Source organism: Hyla sarda, chromosome 4, assembly GCF_029499605.1.
Source record: "Hyla sarda isolate aHylSar1 chromosome 4, aHylSar1.hap1, whole genome shotgun sequence".
In the NCBI taxonomy this organism is placed as follows: domain Eukaryota; kingdom Metazoa; phylum Chordata; class Amphibia; order Anura; family Hylidae; genus Hyla; species Hyla sarda.
Window position 1 is genome coordinate 184,817,545 of NC_079192.1, and position 18,742 is coordinate 184,836,286.

The 18,742-nt window shown below is 45.7% G+C and overlaps 1 protein-coding gene across 1 annotated transcript in view; it reads right to left on the reverse strand.

Moving 5' to 3' along the window:
* Positions 1-2,688, reverse strand: part of GTF3C6 (general transcription factor IIIC subunit 6) — a 37,189-nt gene extending 34,501 nt beyond the window's left edge. Inside the window, exon 1 of the mRNA XM_056573086.1 lies at positions 2,556-2,688. The gene's annotated coding sequence lies outside the window, so the exon portion shown is untranslated. The remainder of the gene's footprint in view (positions 1-2,555) is intronic.
* Positions 2,689-18,742: the final 16,054 nt, after the last annotated feature.

The following is an 18,742-nucleotide window of genomic DNA, read 5'->3' on the forward strand; positions in this document are numbered from 1 at the left end:
AACAGGTGATTCCCCTGCTCCCCCATATACACAGTAACAGGTGATTCCCCTGCTCCCCCATATACATAGTAACAGGTGATTCCCCTCCTCCCCCATTTACACAGTAACAGGTGATTCCCCTGCTCCCCCAGATACACAGTAACAGGTGATTCCCTGCTCCCCCATATACACAGTAACAGGTGATTCCCTGCTCCCCCATATACACAGTAACAGGTGATTCCCTGCTCCCCCATATACACAGTAACAGGTGATTCCCCTGCTCCCCCATATACACAGTAACAGGTGATTCCCCTGCTCCCCCATATACACAGTAACAGTCGATTCCCCTGCTCCCCCATATACACAGTAACAGGTGATTCCCCTGCTCCCCCATATACACAGTAACAGGTGATTCCCCTCCTCCCCCATTTACACAGTAACAGATAATCCCCTGCTCCCCCATATACACAGTAACAGGTGATTCCCCTGCTCCCCCATATACACAGTAACAGGTGATTCCCCTGCTCCCCCATATACACAGTAACAGGTGATTCCCTGCTCCCCCATATACACAGTAACAGGTGATCCCCCTGCTCCCCCATATACACAGTAACAGGTGATTCCCCTTCTCCCCCATATACACAGTAACAGGTGATTCCCTGCTCCCCCATATAAACAGTAACAGGTGATTTCCCCTGCTCCCCCATATACACAGTAACAGGTGTTTCCCCTGCTCCCCCATATACACAGTAACAGGTGATTCCCCTGCCCACCATATACACAGTAACAGGTGATTCCCCTACTCCCCCATATACACAGTAACAGGTGATTCCCCTGCCCACCATATACACAGTAACAGGTGATCCCCTGCTCCCCCATATACATAGTAACAGGTGATTCCCCTGCTCCCCCATATACATAGTAACAGGTGATTCCCCTGCTCCCCCATATACATAGTAACAGGTGATTCCCCTGCCCACCATATACATAGTAACAGGTGATTCCCCTGCTCCCCCATATATACAGTAACAGGTGATCCCCTGCTCCCCCATATACACAGTAACAGGTGATTCCCCTGCTCCCCCATATATACAGTAACAGGTGATCCCCCCTGCTCCCCCATATACACAGTAACAGGTGATCCCCCTGCTCCCCCAGATACACAGTAACAGGTGATTCCCTGCTCCCCCATATACACAGTAACAGGTGATTTCCCCTGCTCCCCCATATACACAGTAACAGGTGATTCCCCTGCCCACCATATACATAGTAACAGGTGATTCCCCTGCCCACCATATACATAGTAACAGGTGATTCCCCTGCTCCCCCATATATACAGTAACAGGTGATCCCCTGCTCCCCCCATATACACAGTAACAGGTGATTCCCCTGCTCCCCCATATACACAGTAACAGGTGATTCCCCTGCTCCCCCATATACACAGTAACAGGTGATTCCCCTACTCCCCCATATACACAGTAACAGGTGATCCCCTGCTCCCCCCATATACACAGTAACAGGTGATTCCCCTGCTCCCCCATATACACAGTAACAGGTGATTCCCCTGCTCCCCCATATACACAGTAACAGGTGATTCCCCTACTCCCCCATATACACAGTAACAGGTGATTCCCCTGCCCACCATATACACAGTAACAGGTGATTCCCCTGCCCACCATATACACAGTAACAGGTGATTCCCCTACTCCCCCATATACACAGTAACAGGTGATTCCCCTGCCCACCATATACACAGTAACAGGTGATCCCCTACTCCCCCATATACACAGTAACAGGTGATTCCCCTGCCCACCATATACACAGTAACAGATAATCCCCTGCTCCCCCATATACACAGTAACAGGTGATCCCCTGCTCCCCCATATACACAGTAACAGGTGATCCTCTGCTCCCCCATATACACAGTAACAGGTGATCCTCTGCTCCCCCATATACACAGTAACAGGTGACTCCCCTGCTCCCCCATATACACAGTAACAGGTGATTCCCCTGCTCCCCCATATACACAGTAACAGGTGATCCCCTGCCCACCATATACACAGTAACAGGTGATTCCCCTGCTCCCCCATATACACAGTAACAGGTGATTCCCTGCTCCCCTGTATATACAGTAACAGGTGATTCCCCTGCTCCCCCATATACACAGTAACAGGTGATCCCCTGCTCCCCCATATACATAGTAACAGGTGATTCCCCCTGCTCCCCCATATACACAGTAACAGGTGATCCCCTGCTCCCCCATATACATAGTAACAGGTGATTCCCCTGCCCACCATATACACAGTAACAGGTGATTCCCCTGCTCCCCCATATACACAGTAACAGGTGATCCCCCTGCTCCCCCATATATACAGTAACAGGTGATCCCCCCTGCTCCCCCATATACACAGTAACAGGTGATCCCCCTGCCCACCATACACGGACTGAACCCATAACCCAGACATGATTTAACCCAGACACGTCTCATTCCGACAACTATTCTGCTCTGTTATTGTGGGACATGGAGTCTCCTCAGCATGACAGCGACACAACACAGTCATACACACAGCACATACCTTGTTACGACTAGTTCCTATCCAGTAGAAGGACCTTGGTGATGTCAGCACAACATGTGACACACCATGTGACTGATTGATCACATGGTACAGATAGCAATAGAGCGGGTTATCCAAATCTGCTGCTGCAGAGCTGAGGAATCACTATACAACAACCATAACCCAGGAGGAGAGGGACACGTCCAGTGCTGGGACTGTGCCAGGATAGTGAGCGTGATAGTAAGACCTTGGCTGTGCTTGTGGAGGAACCACAACTCCCAGCATGACCAGACTGTTATTATGGGATATCAGAGGACATTACAAGAGGAGGTATTATAGAACCACAACTCCCAGCATGTCCAGACTGTTATTATGGGATATCAGAGGACATTATAGGAGGAGGTGTTATAGAACTACAACTCCCAGCATGACCAGACTGTTATTATGGGATATCAGGACATTACAGGAGAAGGTATTATAGAACTACAACTCCCAGCATGACCAGACTGTTATTATGGGATATCAGAGGACATTATAGGAGGAGGTGTTATAGAACCACAACTCCCAGCATGTCCAGACTGTTATTATGGGATATCAGAGGACATTATAGGAGGAGGTGTTATAGAACCACAACTCCCAGCATGTCCAGACTGTTATTATGGGATATCAGAGGACATTACAGGAGGAGGTATTATAGAACCACAACTCCCAGCATGACCAGACTGTTATTATGGGATATCAGAGGACATTACATGAGGAGGTATTATAGAACCACAACTCCCAGCATGTCCAGACTGTTATTATGGGATATCAGAGGACATTACAGGAGGAGGTATTATAGAACCACAACTCCCAGCATGTCCAGACTGTTATTATGGGATATCAGAGGACATTACAAGAGGAGGTATTATAGAACCACAACTCCCAGCATGTCCAGACTGTTATTATGGGATATCAGAGGACATTATAGGAGGAGGTGTTATAGAACTACAACTCCCAGCATGACCAGACTGTTATTATGGGATATCAGGACATTACAGGAAAAGGTATTATAGAACTACAACTCCCAGCATGACCAGACTGTTATTATGGGATATCAGAGGACATTATAGGAGGAGGTGTTATAGAACCACAACTCCCAGCATGTCCAGACTGTTATTATGGGATATCAGAGGACATTATAGGAGGAGGTGTTATAGAACCACAACTCCCAGCATGTCCAGACTGTTATTATGGGATATCAGAGGACATTACAAGAGGAGGTATTATAGAACCACAACTCCCAGCATGTCCAGACTGTTATTATGGGATATCAGAGGACATTACAGGAGGAGGTATTATAGAACCACAACTCCCAGCATGTCCAGACTGTTATTATGGGATATCAGAGGACATTACATGAGGAGGTATTATAGAACCACAACTCCCAGCATGTCCAGACTGTTATTATGGGATATCAGAGGACATTACAAGAGGAGGTATTATAGAACCACAACTCCCAGCATGTCCAGACTGTTATTATGGGATATCAGAGGACATTATAGGAGGAGGTGTTATAGAACTACAACTCCCAGCATGACCAGACTGTTATTATGGGATATCAGGACATTACAGGAGAAGGTATTATAGAACTACAACTCCCAGCATGACCAGACTGTTATTATGGGATATCAGAGGACATTATAGGAGGAGGTGTTATAGAACCACAACTCCCAGCATGTCCAGACTGTTATTATGGGATATCAGAGGACATTATAGGAGGAGGTGTTATAGAACCACAACTCCCAGCATGTCCAGACTGTTATTATGGGATATCAGAGGACATTACAAGAGGAGGTATTATAGAACCACAACTCCCAGCATGTCCAGACTGTTATTATGGGATATCAGAGGACATTACAGGAGGAGGTATTATAGAACCACAACTCCCAGCATGTCCAGACTGTTATTATGGGATATCAGAGGACATTACATGAGGAGGTATTATAGAACCACAACTCCCAGCATGTCCAGACTGTTATTATGGGATATCAGAGGACATTACATGAGGAGGTATTATAGAACCACAACTCCCAGCATGTCCAGACAGTTATTAGGAATTATTACATTGGGAAGGTATGCTCAGGCTCCAGCACTTGTGGGGGAGATTTATCATAACCCGTCCAGAGGAAAAGTTGCTATGTTGCCCAGAGCAGCCAATCAGATCGCTTCTTTCTTTTTTCATAGGCCTTTTCAAAAATTAAAGAAGCAATCTGATTGGTTCCTATGGAGAACTGGTCAACTTTTCCCCTGGACAGGTTTTTATAAATCTCCCCGTTTCTAACCAGTAGAAGGACCTTGGTGATGTCCGCACACCATGGGACACACCATGTGACTGGTTGATTTAGGTGTGCGAATAAAAAGTACAGGTGTCTGTGGTTCAGGGATCTTCTGTTGTCATGAAGTCAGTAGTTGCTGAGAGTTGTAGTCCACCCACAGGTGGGGATGTACAGGCATATACTACACACTGCTGGGGATTGCGGTTTTGCATTATATTGAGACACATGGGTCCTAGGATCTGAAGCTACAAGATGTCAGAGGTTGACTTGGGCATTGCTTGCTAGGACTGGTAGTGCCTCAGCTGATGTAGAGAGCATTAGTCCCACGTAGAACAGAGGTCCCGGGAAGATGGAGTGTGATAAGTTGTCTCCACCAGGCAGAGTCGGAGCCACCGATAGAGAGAGACCCATTGGGTGACAGCGCTGCCTGTGAATTTAGGATACATGTCCCAGACCCATGAGCACAGCTTTGGACTGTGTGTGTGCCTTTAAGATGCACGCTGTGCCCATGAATGGATGGTTAGTACAAAGCCCCTAAAGGCCAGACAGCCCTCCGGGGACTGATTCCCTATTCAACTTAGGAACCCCCCAATAAATGAAATGTATATACTTTATTATATCCACTTAAAATATTTTCAAGTGCTCCAATAAATGTGTGTAAAAAAAAACAGTCTGCAGGCTGGTGTTTTTATTTCAAGTATATAGTGGGGTTATAAATCACTAAGCATATATCTAAATCTGGTTGTCACTCTCCAGTGTTAGGTGATGCAGCACTATGTTCTCACTGGTTCTCCATTATGGACCTATACACGATGGGGGGGGGGGGGGGGGGAAGTTGCCCATAGCAACCAATCAGATCGCTTCTTTCATTTTGCAGAGGCCTTGTTAGAAATGAAAGAAGCGATCTGATTGGTTGCTATGGGCAACTTTTCCTCTGCACAGGTTTTGATAAATCTCCCCCAATTAGTTTATCCCCATATTTATATTTAGCCACACATTCTGCTGTTAAAACAACAAAACAAAGGACCTCCCTGTTATCCCATTTCCACCAATTAGCTTACGGAATGTCAGATGCAATGGGTGGGATAATCTAGTGAAGCCAGTAGGGTCTACTTTACCTCCCTTCTGATGCGGTCACATGATCATACTCATGTGATATGCATCATAGGTCATGTGGGGTATGCGTTAACTGCTTATCCTTCGCAATTGCGTGAGAATCAAAACACTACATCTCCTAGCAACAGTTCGGGCGCATGCGCTGAGCCGCAATGGGGTCCCATATCCCCTAGGCTTGTTGCGCCTGTGCATTAGTGCCGCATCTTTTCCCCTTATGCAAAAAGCCTGGATCTAATTATTTCTATAGTACAGAAGTATTACTTATTGACAGCGTACATTTTATAATGGCCCATAGTGAAGATATTAAAATCAATCTTTTTACCAGACTTATGTAGTAAGCCATAATAGTGGAGCCAATGTAATCTATTACAGTATAAATATTTATTCAATAGCTGGCCATTTTATTATCTCTGTCTCTCAGGAGGGAATATTTATTTGCCCCCAAATGAGTAGTTACCCCTTTCCCTTTCTTATCTACATTCTCCTATTATATCTCCCTTTAGGATCCTGTCAATGGACTTCTCGAATCACCCCAAGGATGGAGCCATCACCTCCCCCCCATGATAGGATAAAGCTTCCTGTTGCGGGCAGCATCTCTGTGTGTCGTCTCTGAAAGATGCTGCCTGCAAAAGAAGCTTAGAGAAGAGCAGCAAAGCGCCTGAAGTTGCAGGGTATGTCTTCTGGTAGATTTTCTTCTTTTAAATATACTTTCCCCTTTCACTTGGTTGATTCTCTTGTATATAAAAAGTTTCTATCATATTCCCTCTGTCTTGTCTGTCTTAGAGAAGACCAGGAATGTTATGGGGAGCCATCCTGTGGACTAGGAATCATATAGAGAGCAATGCTTGGGATCAGGAATAAGATTAACCCCTTAAGGACAAGCCAATTTTCAGTGTAGGACCTGGCAATTTTTTGCACACCTGACCACTGTCACTTTAAGCATTAATAACTCTAAGACGCTTTTACCTTTCATTCTGATTCCAAGATTGTTTTTCCGTGACATATTCTACTTATGTTAGTGGTAAAATTTTGTCGATACTTGCTAGGGCTGGGCGGTATACCGTTTTGTACCAAATACCGACATTTTTGTGCCGCACGATATGAATTTTAACCCATACCGCAATACCGGTTTGGCCCCTCCCCCTCGGGAATGAATGAATTAGACCAGGGCTTCGCTGTCCCCACATCTGGGAACTAATCATATGTTGCCCGCGAGCGCTGTTCTGCCCCCCCAATTAATTATCAGCCTAGCGCTGTCCCCCTCCTCCTGTTTGTTGCGCCTGCCGGCGCTGACACTCTATACCAGTGGTCTTCAACCTACGGAACTCCAGATGTTGCAAAACTACAACTCTCAGCATGCATGCTGGGAGTTGTAGTTTTGCAACATCTGGAGGTCGGCAGGTTGAAGACCACTGCTCTATATTGTGTGGTATCCCTATGCCCGGGCTTCAAAAACAAAATAAACTTTATCTTACCTCCCATTGGTCCGGTACCAGCCTCATCTGCTTCCTAGTGAATGGAACGTTGGACAGCCGTCAGCCTATCACCGGCCGCAGCGATGTTCCGCCTCGGCCGCTGATAGGCTAAGCCCACTGTCATGTAAGAAGCCATCTAGAGCTCCTTACATGACTGTGGGCTCAGCCTATCAGTAGCCGAGGCGGAACATCGCTGCGGCCGGTGATAGGCTGACGGCTGTCCGACGTTCCCGTCCCCAGCGTAAGGCCGACGTCGGAACATGCTGATAGTTTATTTTGTTTACCTTGTGTCAGTGCCGGCGGCCGCAACAAACAGCACGAGGAGGGTGACATGTGAGTATTTACCCCGATGGGGGCAGTGCTGGGCTGATAACTAATTGGGGGGGGGGGCAGAACAGCGCAGCACTGGGCTGATAATTAATTTTGGGGGATGGGATGGGCAGGGGGGGTTGGAGGAGGAGGAGGAAATACCGTTATATACCGTGGAACCGCCGAAAGTTACAAAAATACTGTGATACACACATTTGGTCATACCGCTCAGCCCTAATACTTGAATCATTTCTTGGTGAAAAATGCAAAAATTTGATGAAAAATTTTAAATGTTGCATTTTTCTAACTTTGAAGCTAGAAAAGGAAAATGAATATTCCAAATAAATTATATATTGATTCACATATAAAATATGTCTACTTTATGTTTCCATCATAAAGTTGACATGTTTTTACTTTTGGAAGACATCAGATGGCTTCAAAGTATAGCAGCAATTTTCAAATTTTTCACAATATTTTCAAAATCGAAATTTTTCAGGGGCCAGTTCGGTTTTGAAGTGGATTTGAAGGGCCTTCACATTAGAAATACCCTATAAATGACCCCATTATAAAAAGTGCACCCCTCAAAGTATTCAAAATGACATTCAAAAGGTTTGCTAACCCTTTAGGTGTTTCACAGGAATAGCAGCAAATTTGAAGGAGAAAATTTAAAATCTTCATTTTTCTACACTGGCATGTTCTTGTAAACCCAGATTTTGAATTTTTACAAGGGGTGAAAGGAGAGAAATCTTCCTAAAATGTGTAACCTAATTTCTCTTGAGTAAGGAAATACCTCATATGTGTAGGTCAAGTGTTCGGCCGGTGCACTAGAGGGCTCAGAAGGAAAGGAGCGACAGTGGGATTTTGGAGAATTAGTTTTTCATAAATGGTTTTTGGGGGGTATGTTACATTTAAGAAGCCCCTATGGTGCCAGAACAGCAAAATTAAAAAAACAGTTTTGGAAACTACACCCCTCAAGGAACGTAACAAGGGGTACAGTGAGCCTTAACACCCCACAGGTGTTTGACGACTTTTCGTTAAACTTGGATGTGTAAATGATTTTTTTTTCACTAAAATTAGTTTTCCCCCAATTTTTTTTTGCAAGGGGTAATAGGAGAAAATGCCCCCCAAAATTTGTAACCCCATCTCTTCTGATTATGGAAATACCCCATGTGTGGATGTCAAGTGCTCTGCTTGCGCACTACAATGCTCAGAAGAGAAGGAGTCACATTTGGCTTTTGGAAAGCAAATTTAGCTGAAATACTTTTTGGGGGTCATGTTACATTTAGGAAGCCCCTGTGGTGCCAGAAAAGCAAACTTTTTTTAGAAACTACACCCCTCAAGGAACTTAATAAGGGGTACAGTGAGCCTTAACACCTAAAAGGTGTTTGACGACACAAGTTGGATGTGTAAATGAAGAAAAAAAAAATTTTTTCACTAAAATGATGTTTTTTCCCCGAAATTTTAAATTTTTACAAGAGGTAATAGGAGAAAATGACCCACAAAATTTGTAACCCCATGGAAATACCCCATGTGTGGATGTCAAGTGCTCTGCTAGCGCAGTACAATGTTCAGAAGAGGAGGAACGCCATTGAGCTTTTGGAAAGAAAATTTTTGGGATTGCAAGTCAGGGGCCATGTTCGTTTACAAAGCCCCCCATGATGCCAGAACAGTGGACCTCCCCACATGTGACCCCATTTTAGAAACTACACTCCTCACAGAATTTAATAAGGGGTGCAGTGAGTATTTACACCCCACTGGCGTTTGACAGATCTTTGGAACAGTGGGCTGTTCAAATGAAAAATTAAATTTTTCATTTTCACGAACCACTGTTCCAAAAATCTGTCAGACACTTGTAGGGCGTAAATGCTCACTGTACCCCTTATTACATTACATTACAAAATGGGGTCACATATTCAGGGGTCCATTGTTCTGGCACAATGGGTGCTTTGTAAACACGTGGCCTTCAAGTCTGTACAAATTTTCTCTCAAAAGCTCAATGGCACTCCTTCTCTTATGAGCACCCGCAGAGCACTTTACATCCCCATAAGGGGTATGTTCTTACTCAGAAGATTACAAATTTTGGGGCCTTTTTTCCCTTGTGAAAATGAAAAATTTAGGGTAACACCAGCATTTTAGTGAATTATTTTTTTTTTTCCCATCCAACTTTGAAGAATTTTCATTAAACACCTGTGGGGTGTTGAGGCTCACTATACCCCTTGTTAAGTTCTGTGAGGGGTGTAGTTTCCAAAATGGGGTCACATGTGGGTATTTATTTTCTTTGTCAGAACCGCTGTTAAATCAGCCACCCCTGTTGTGCGTCAGCAGAGCATTTTACGCCCACATATGGGGTATTTCCCTCCTCAGGAGAAATTGCATTACAAATTTTGGGGGTCTTTTTTTCCTTTTACCGCTTTTGAAAATTAAAAATATGGGGCAATACCAGCATGTTAGTGTTAAATTTTTTTTTTTTTTTACACTAACATGCTAATGTAGCCCCCAACTTTTCCTTTTCATAAGGGGTAAAAGGAGAAAAAGCCCCCCAAAATTTGTAGTGCAGTGTCTCCTGAGTAAGGAAATACCACATATGTGGCCCTAAACTGTTTCCTTGAAATACAACAGGATTCCGAAGTGAGAGAGCGCCATGCGCATTTGCATTTGAGGACTAAATTAGGGATTGCATAGGGGTGGACATAGGGATATTCTATGCCAATAATTCCCAAACAGGGTGCCTGCAGCTGTTGCTAAACTCCCAGCATGCCTGGACTGTCATTGGCTGTCCGGAAATGCTGGGAGTTGTTGTTTTGCAACAGCTGGAGGCTCCGTTTTGGAAACACTGCCGTACGATACGTTTTTCATTTTTTATTGGGGGGGGGACAGTGTAAGGGGGTGTATATGTAGTGTTTTACCCTTTATTATGTGTTAGTGTAGTGTTTTTAGGGTACATTCACACGGGCAGAGGTTTACAGTGAGTTTCCCGCTATGAGTTTGCGCTGCAGAGAAAAATTTGCCGCAGCTCAAACTTCAAGCAAGAAACTTACTATAAACTCGCCCGTGTGTACATTCACATGGGGGGGCAAACCTCCAGCTGTTTCAAAACTACATCTACCAGCATGCACTGATAGACTGTGCATGCTGGGAGTTGTACTTTTGCAACAACTGGAGGCACAATGGTTGGAAAACCTTCAGTTAGGTTCTGTTACCTAACTCAGTATTTTCCAACCAGTGTGCCTCCATCTGTTGCAAAACTACAACTCCCAGCATGTACTGATCGCCGAAGGGCATGCTGGGAGATGTAGTTATGCAACAGCTGGAGGTGCGCAACTACAACTCCCAGCATGCCAAAACAGCTGTTTGGGCATGCTGGGATTTGCAGTTTTGCAACATCTGGAGGGCTACAGTTTAGAGACCACTGTATAGTGGTCTCAAACTGTAGCCCTCCAGATGTTGCTAGGCAACTCACTGGCTTTCGTAGGATCCAGGGAGCTGCATCGCCGTCCTCTTCTGCCGCTGAATTCCGCCTCCACCGCCGCCGATGGTTAATGGGAACTTCGGCGCCGGTCCCTGTCGGTTTCCCCATTCTGCCCTGCCTATTGAGGGTGGGCAGAGCAGGGAAACCGAAAGTTAACCCCCCCCCCCCCCCCCCCCCGATCTGCTATTGGTCGTCGCTTCTTGACGACCAATAGCAGGGATAGGAGCTGTGGCACCGCGCCACCTTACTCCTATCCCTTCAGGGGGATCGTGGGTGTCTTGGACAACCCCGATCCCCCTTTATTATTTTACTGTCAAGCAGGATTAAAGATGCCCTTGCAACATGTGATCCTCCATCTTCTTTGATAGAGCTTATCCACTTGGCCACACGCATTGATGTGCGTTTTGATGAGAGACAACGGGAACTGCGTTTAGAGAGGGAACCTGCCTGCCTGACACCCATGTTTCAACGTCCACCTCTTCAGTTTCCTGCGCCTCTTGCCAAAGCGGCAATAGAAGGAGATCGTTCCCGTCTTACGCAACAGGAGAGATCACAACGACGCAATGAGAATTTGTGCTTGTATTGTGCCAGCCTGGAACACTTTCCCAAGGACTGTACAGTTCACCTGCACCTAGGGTACGTGGGAGAGGCATCCCTGGGTGTAAAAACTACCTCTCCACACTTAACTATTCCTGTACAATTCTTCGCTTCAGCCAAGTTTTCCTTCAGCGCTACAGCATTTTTGGATTCTGGATCAGCAGGTGACTTTATTGATTGGGCTTTAGTCCACAAGTATCATCTCTGCTTGTCAAGCCCTTTTTCATCTCCTCTGTTAATGGACAAAATCTGGACTGTAAGGTTCACTTCCGTACTAATTCATTCGTCATGCAAGTGGGAGTAGCGCATAAAGAAAAGATTGAATTCTATGTTCTGCCACACTGTACTTCTGAGATTCTTCTTGGCCTTCCTTGGGTGCAATGCCATTCCCCGCAAATGGATTGGAGAACTGGAGAAATCATTTGCTGGGGACAATCCTGTCAAATTTTTTGCCTCCAACCAGTTCTGCGTAAAGTTGTTTCTGTTCTTCCTCCTTTACCTGGCCTTTCGCCACCTTAACAAGATTTCTCTGACGATTTCTGCAAGAAACAGGCCGAGTCTCTGCCTTCACATCATCCTTATGACTGCCCTATTGATCTTCTGCCTGGTACCACTCCTTCTCGTGGAAGGATATACCCTCTATCAGTTCCTGAGACCAAAGCCATGGCTGAGTATATCCAGGAGAATCTCAAAAAGGGATTGATCTGTAAGTCCTCTTCTCCTGCTGGAGCAGGTTTCTTCTTCTTTGTAGGGAAGAAGGATGGCTCACTTCGTCTGTGTATTGACTACAGGGGACTTAACAAAATCATGGCCAAGAACCGTTACCCTCTACCTCTTATCTCAGAACTTTTTGACCATTTACGTGGTGCCAAGGTCTTCTCCAAGTTGGACTTACGCAGTGCGTATAACCTCATTCGTATCCGCAAGGGAGATGAATGGAAAACGGCCTTCAATACTCGTGACGGACATTTTGAGTATCTTGTAATGCCTTTTTGGTCTCCAGACATTTTTCAAGAGTTTGTCAATGATATCTACCAAGATCTTCTCTACACCTGTGTTCTCGTATTCCTAGATGACATCCTGATCTTCTCTTCTAACCTAGAGGAGCATCGTTCTCATGTTCGTCTGGTTCTTCAGCGACTACGGAAGAATCATCTCTACGTCAAACTGGAGAAATGCCTGTTCGAGAAATCTAGTCTTCCGTTTATTGGCTACATTGTCTCTCTTAAGGGCCTGCAGATGGATCCAGATAATTTATCAGCAGTATTGAATTGGCCTCATCCTTCGGGCCTACATGCTATTCAACACTTTCTGGGATTCGCTAACTATTATAGTCAATTTATCCCACATTTTTTTATCCTTGGTTGCTCCTATTGTGGCTCTCACTAAGAAGGCATCTAATCCTAAATCTTGGCCTCAGGAGGCTGAAGAGGCCTTCTCACGTTTAAAGTCTGAGTTTGCCTCTGCTCCCGTGCTTACAAGACCTGATCCAGAGAGCCTCTTTGCTTTGGAGGTTGATGCCTCATCTATTGGAGCGGGTGCCGTTCTCACTCAGAAAAACGCCAAGGGCAAAAGTGTAACTTGTGGGTTCTTCTCCAAGACATTCTCTCCTGCTGAGAGGAATTACTCCATTGGAGATCGTGAACTCTGCGTTATCAAGCTAGCTTTGGAGGAATGGCGACATTTATTGGAAGGTTCTTTTCTTCCGGTCAGCATCTACTCTGACCATAAGAATTTTCTATACCTTCAGTCTGCTCAGCGTTTGAATCCCCGCCAGGCAAGATGATCACTATTCTTTTCAAGGTTCAACTTCTTCATTCACTTCCGTCCAGCAGACAAGAACATCAGGGTGGATGCTCTCTCCAGGTCCTCTGACGTCATTGGTTTGGACCCCACGCCTAGGCATATTATTCCTCCTGACTATTTGATTCCTGCCGCTCCAGCCAAGATTCAGCAAGTTCCTCCGGGAAAATCCTTTGTGCTCCCCAGATTGAGACGCAAGGTCCTGAAATGGGGTCATTCTTCCTTGACAGCAGGACAGACTCCCTGGTCCCATATCGCAGGGGTGTGGGAATTTAATTAAAAAAACTACTTGTCCACGGGACTAAAACGGAGCAAAATCTACTTGTCCCTCATGACAATCCAATTGTCCGGGTCAATTTTCACGTTTACACTCTTGTTTTTTCCTCCACCGCCCTATAATAGCCATAACTACTTACTATAATGGAAGTTGAGAGTAATAAAAATTACCGGGTGCCAGGCGCGATCCACAGCAGTGAAGAAGTTTCAAGCAAGCGTAGATAAAAGGTATCTTTATTCAGCCAATAACAGACACGTTTCGAGGTAGCAACCTCTTTTTCAAAGGGAACAATGGCTTTACCTTAAGCCCGGGCTAAGGGCCAGAAAAATTCACCTGCCCGGCGCCAAGAACTGCATGTCCCAGGCGTCGGGCGATAGGAATTCCACATCCCTGATATCGCCATGGATTTCATCACCGATTTGCCACCATCTCATAATAACACTATCATCTGGGTCATTGTAGATCGGTTTTCCAAGATGGCTCATTTCATTCCTCTACCAGGTCTTCCTTCTGCCCCGCAGCTGGCAAAGTACTTGGTCCTCCTCAGCATATCATTTCGGATCGAGGTGTGCAGTTTGTCTCTAAGTTCTGGCAAGCCCTTTGTAACCGTATGGACATCAATCTGGACTTCTCCTCGGCCTACCACCCTCAGTCCAACGGTCAGGTGGAGAGGGTTATTCAAATCCTTGAGACTTATCTTTGGCATTTTGTTTCAGCTTGCCAAGATGATTGGGTCGACCTTCTCACATGGGTTGAATTCTGATATAATTCTGATATAATCATAAGAATTCCGAGTCCACAAGGTCATCCCCTGAGCTTCTTCACGCATGAAGGCTCAAGTGGATAAAAGTAGAAGACCTCCTCTGTCCTTCTCTCCTTGCGACATGGTGTGGCTTTCATCCAAGTACATCCGCTTCAAGATCCCTTGTTACAAGCTCGGTCCCCGCTAACACGGTCCCTTCCAGATTCCACAAAAAATCAATCCTGTCTCCTACAAACTCTGTCTACTTACTACATTACGTATTCCCAATTCCTTCCACGTCTCTCTCCTCATGCCTCTTGTCATAAACCGGTTCTCTCAGAAGAATCTTGCGACAAAAACTGTGAGAGGTAAACAATTTTTGGGGGTCGACTGGGAGGGTTATGGTCTTGAGGAGAGATCTTGGGAGCCTGAGGAGAATATCCTAGACCGTGACCTTCTCAGTAGTTTCCCCTCTCGTAAAAGGAGGGGGGCCAAAGGGGGGGTACTGTTACGTTATGCACTCCGGCTGCACACGCTGACAGTGAGCGCATGGTCCCCTTGCCTGCTGCTGCCGACGGGGCTGGGACTCGCATCACGGGATGCGCCCGCATGCGAGCCCTAGTCCGTCACTCTCCGGGTGTTTCTCTTGCCTCTCTGCTCCGGTGCGTGTGTCCCCGTCACCCAAGGGCGTAAGCCAGAGTTTTAAGATTTAAAGGGCCAATACGCTCATTAGTGTAAGTCACCTGTGGCTCATTAATAAATTCCTCCACCCTCCTCACTCCCCTGCCGGATCTTTGTTGCCTTGTGCCTTAGAGAAAGCGTTCCTCAGTATTGCCTTGCCGTGTATCTGATCCCTTGCTTTGATCCCTTGCTTTGTGACCTGCCTACTGAACTCCTTCTACGTCTTGACTACGCTACTGTGCTGCCTGCCCTGACCTTCTGCTATCAAGACTACGAGCTGCCTTATCCCTCCTGCGCCTGGCATCTCCTCAGCCGCCTGTGTGGTTGAGCCGTGCCAGGGGTAGCGACCTGGGTGCCGCCTGCCGCAGCAAGTCCATCCCGCTTTGCGGCGGGCTCTGGTGAAAACCAGCGGCACCTGCCACACAGGTCCAGCGGATCCATATCCACCGGTGTTCCTGTCTTCTGAAATGTGAGTGTTACAATCCTGCTGCTTGATTTCTCACTATGTCTAGTTTCTATTCCTGTAAAGGACCCCTGTGAGTTGGTGGTATAATGTTTCCTTAGTGTTAGAAGAACTAAGGATTCCTATACCTCTAAAGGGCCATCTTTACTTAAAGGTCTTATTGCTGGATGAGATCTAGTAATTTCTATCTTTGTAAAGGACCATTAGTTGGAAGTCTAAAAGTCCTTCTGCTGGACAGGAAATAGATTTCTTACTGTAAGTCATCTAGTTTCTAAGGATCTACAGTATGCTACTTTTGAGGAAGACAGAAGACCATTCATTACAAATTAGTGGACACTTGGGCAAGAATTTGGTAAGGGTTTTACTGAGAAGCTTTGGACTAAATCTTTCATCTGACCCATAACCATTATCAGCATCTAGCAAATTGCAAGAACCTCATCATAAGCTATTTTTTCAGTGGTACAGAAAACTAGTCAATTTACACATAATCTATCCTGTGGTGTAAAATCTTTGCTGAGGTGTTCTCTATTGCCATGTAAGATGATACATATGTGTTAATTTTTTTTTTTCTACTGCATTTTTATTAAACAAATTTTCCAATAACAAAAGAGAAGTCATTAACACCTGCATACATCAGAACAAAAAAAGATTTACAAAATTCCAGAAAATAATCTCACATCAGGATAGCCAAACAAGCCAATAAAGCAATATTCGCAAAAACTAACCTAAGAATCATAAACAAGGAAATAGAAATAGCCACAATAAAGGTATCCCACACAGGCACCTAAGAAGGAATAGCTTAATTAGGCAAATAAAAGGTACCCCACCAAGGGGGGACCAATGAAGAAAACAATACGTGATAGACAAATCAGAAAACAAAGAAGAAGGGGAGGTTTAGGAAAGGAAGGTGTGGGGGGAAAGGAGGAGATCATGGAGGCTTTTCGTCTAAATATCGATTTGTGTTAGATTTTTATAGCTCAATGTGCTGGACAACTTTAAACATATCCCTAGAGTTGGCCGACCTCTTAATGTTCCCTGACTCAGTCCAAAATTAAAGTGGGTATGCTTATTTTGTACTTGCTTTTTAAAATGTAGAAGTCAACACTATGACTGAAGAACAGACATCCTCGTCCAAAAGCTAGAAATCCAAAAATATCACTGACCAACAAAACTTGCTAAAACATACCTTTTATTGATATTTCACATAAAACCCTTAACAAGTTTGACATGTCAAAAAAATATATTATTACAATTTCAGACGAGTATCAACCAGGCGTAACGGCTTTCAGGTCACAAATCCCCACCTATTTGTATTACAGACAATTACCGTAAATACTCGAGTATAAGCCGACCCGAGTATAAGCCGAGACCCCTAATTTCAACCCAAAATCCCAGGAAAAGTTATTGACTCGAGTATAAGCCTAGGGTGGGAAATACCTCATCCCCCCGTCATCATCCAGACCCGTCATTAACATCCTCATCATCATCCCCTTATCATCCCACACATCCCCCCTTCATCATCCCCTTGTCATCATCCCACACATCCCCCCTTCATCATCCCCTTATCATCCCACACATCCCCCCTTCATCATCCCCTTGTAATCATCCCACACACCCCCTTCATCATCCTCACCCCCCTTCATCATCCCCACACCCCCCCCCCTTCATCATCCTCTTCTCATCATTCGCCCTCAGTGGTCTTCAACCTGCGGACCTCCAGAGGTTTCAAAACTACAACTCCCAGCAAGCCCGGGCAGCCATCGGCTGTCCGGGCTTGCTGGGAGTTGTAGTTTTGAAACCTCCGGAGGTCCGCAGGTTGAAGACCACTGCGGCCTTCAACATCATCCAGCCCCCTCTCACCCCCTTTAGTTCTGAGTACTCACCTCCGCTCGGCGCTGGTCCGGTCCTGCAGGGCTGTCCGGTGAGGAGGTGGTCCGGGCTGCTATCTTCACCGGGGGCGCCTCTTCTCCGCGCTTCCGGCCCGGAATAGAGGCGTTGCCTTGACAATGACGCAGAAGTACGTTGGCAATGAACGCACCTCTGCGTCGTTGTCACGGCAACGTGACTATTCTGAGGCCGGGCCCGAAGCGCTTAGAAGAGGCCTCCCCGGTGAAGATAGCAGCCTGGAACCACTATCCCACCGGACCACCTCCTCTCCCGACAGCCCTGCAGGACCGGACCAGCGCCGAGCCGAGGTGAGTATTCAGAACTAAAGGGGGTGAGAGGGGGCTGGATGATGTTGAAGGCCGCAGTGGTCTTCAACCTGCGGACCTCCGGAGGTTTCAAAACTACAACTCCCAGCAAGCCCGGACAGCCGATGGCTGCCCGGGCTTGCTGGGAGATGTAGTTTTGAAACCTCTGGAAGTCCGCAGGTTGAAGACCACTGCGGGTGGGGGAGTTCACTCGAGTATAAGCCGAGGGGGGTGTTTTCAGCACAAAAAATCGTGCTGAGAAACTCGCCTTATACTCGAGTATATACGGTAATTTCCAGTTACTAAATCTATTCTCTTTTGGGATTCACATAAAATATCTAAATGACCAGACTGGAATAGTGTAGGTGCAAATACACAAAACTAGTGCACTTGTCTCCTTTACCCTGTACTTACTCAAACAAGGATCATAAATGTATTTGCTAGGAAACAATCATATAGTAAAAAAGTGCAGCAAGGAATGTAAGTTATCTCAAGATGCAGCAAGTAGTGTGGCTAATGATATAATCCAAAAATGCAGCAAGTCGTATGGCTTGACCAGTTCCGTCATGCCTTGTGTAACAGACTTGAGGCAAGGTGAAGACCAGCAATTCACTCATTCTACATTCAGCAGATCCCAATAAGACAACTTCAAAGTAGCCTGATACAGATGTACAGCTAGCTTTATAAGGATGCATTCCAATATGTCAACTTTAATATTATCCAAAGATTTGAGGAATTACGATAAGAGTCACGATAACTCAATCCC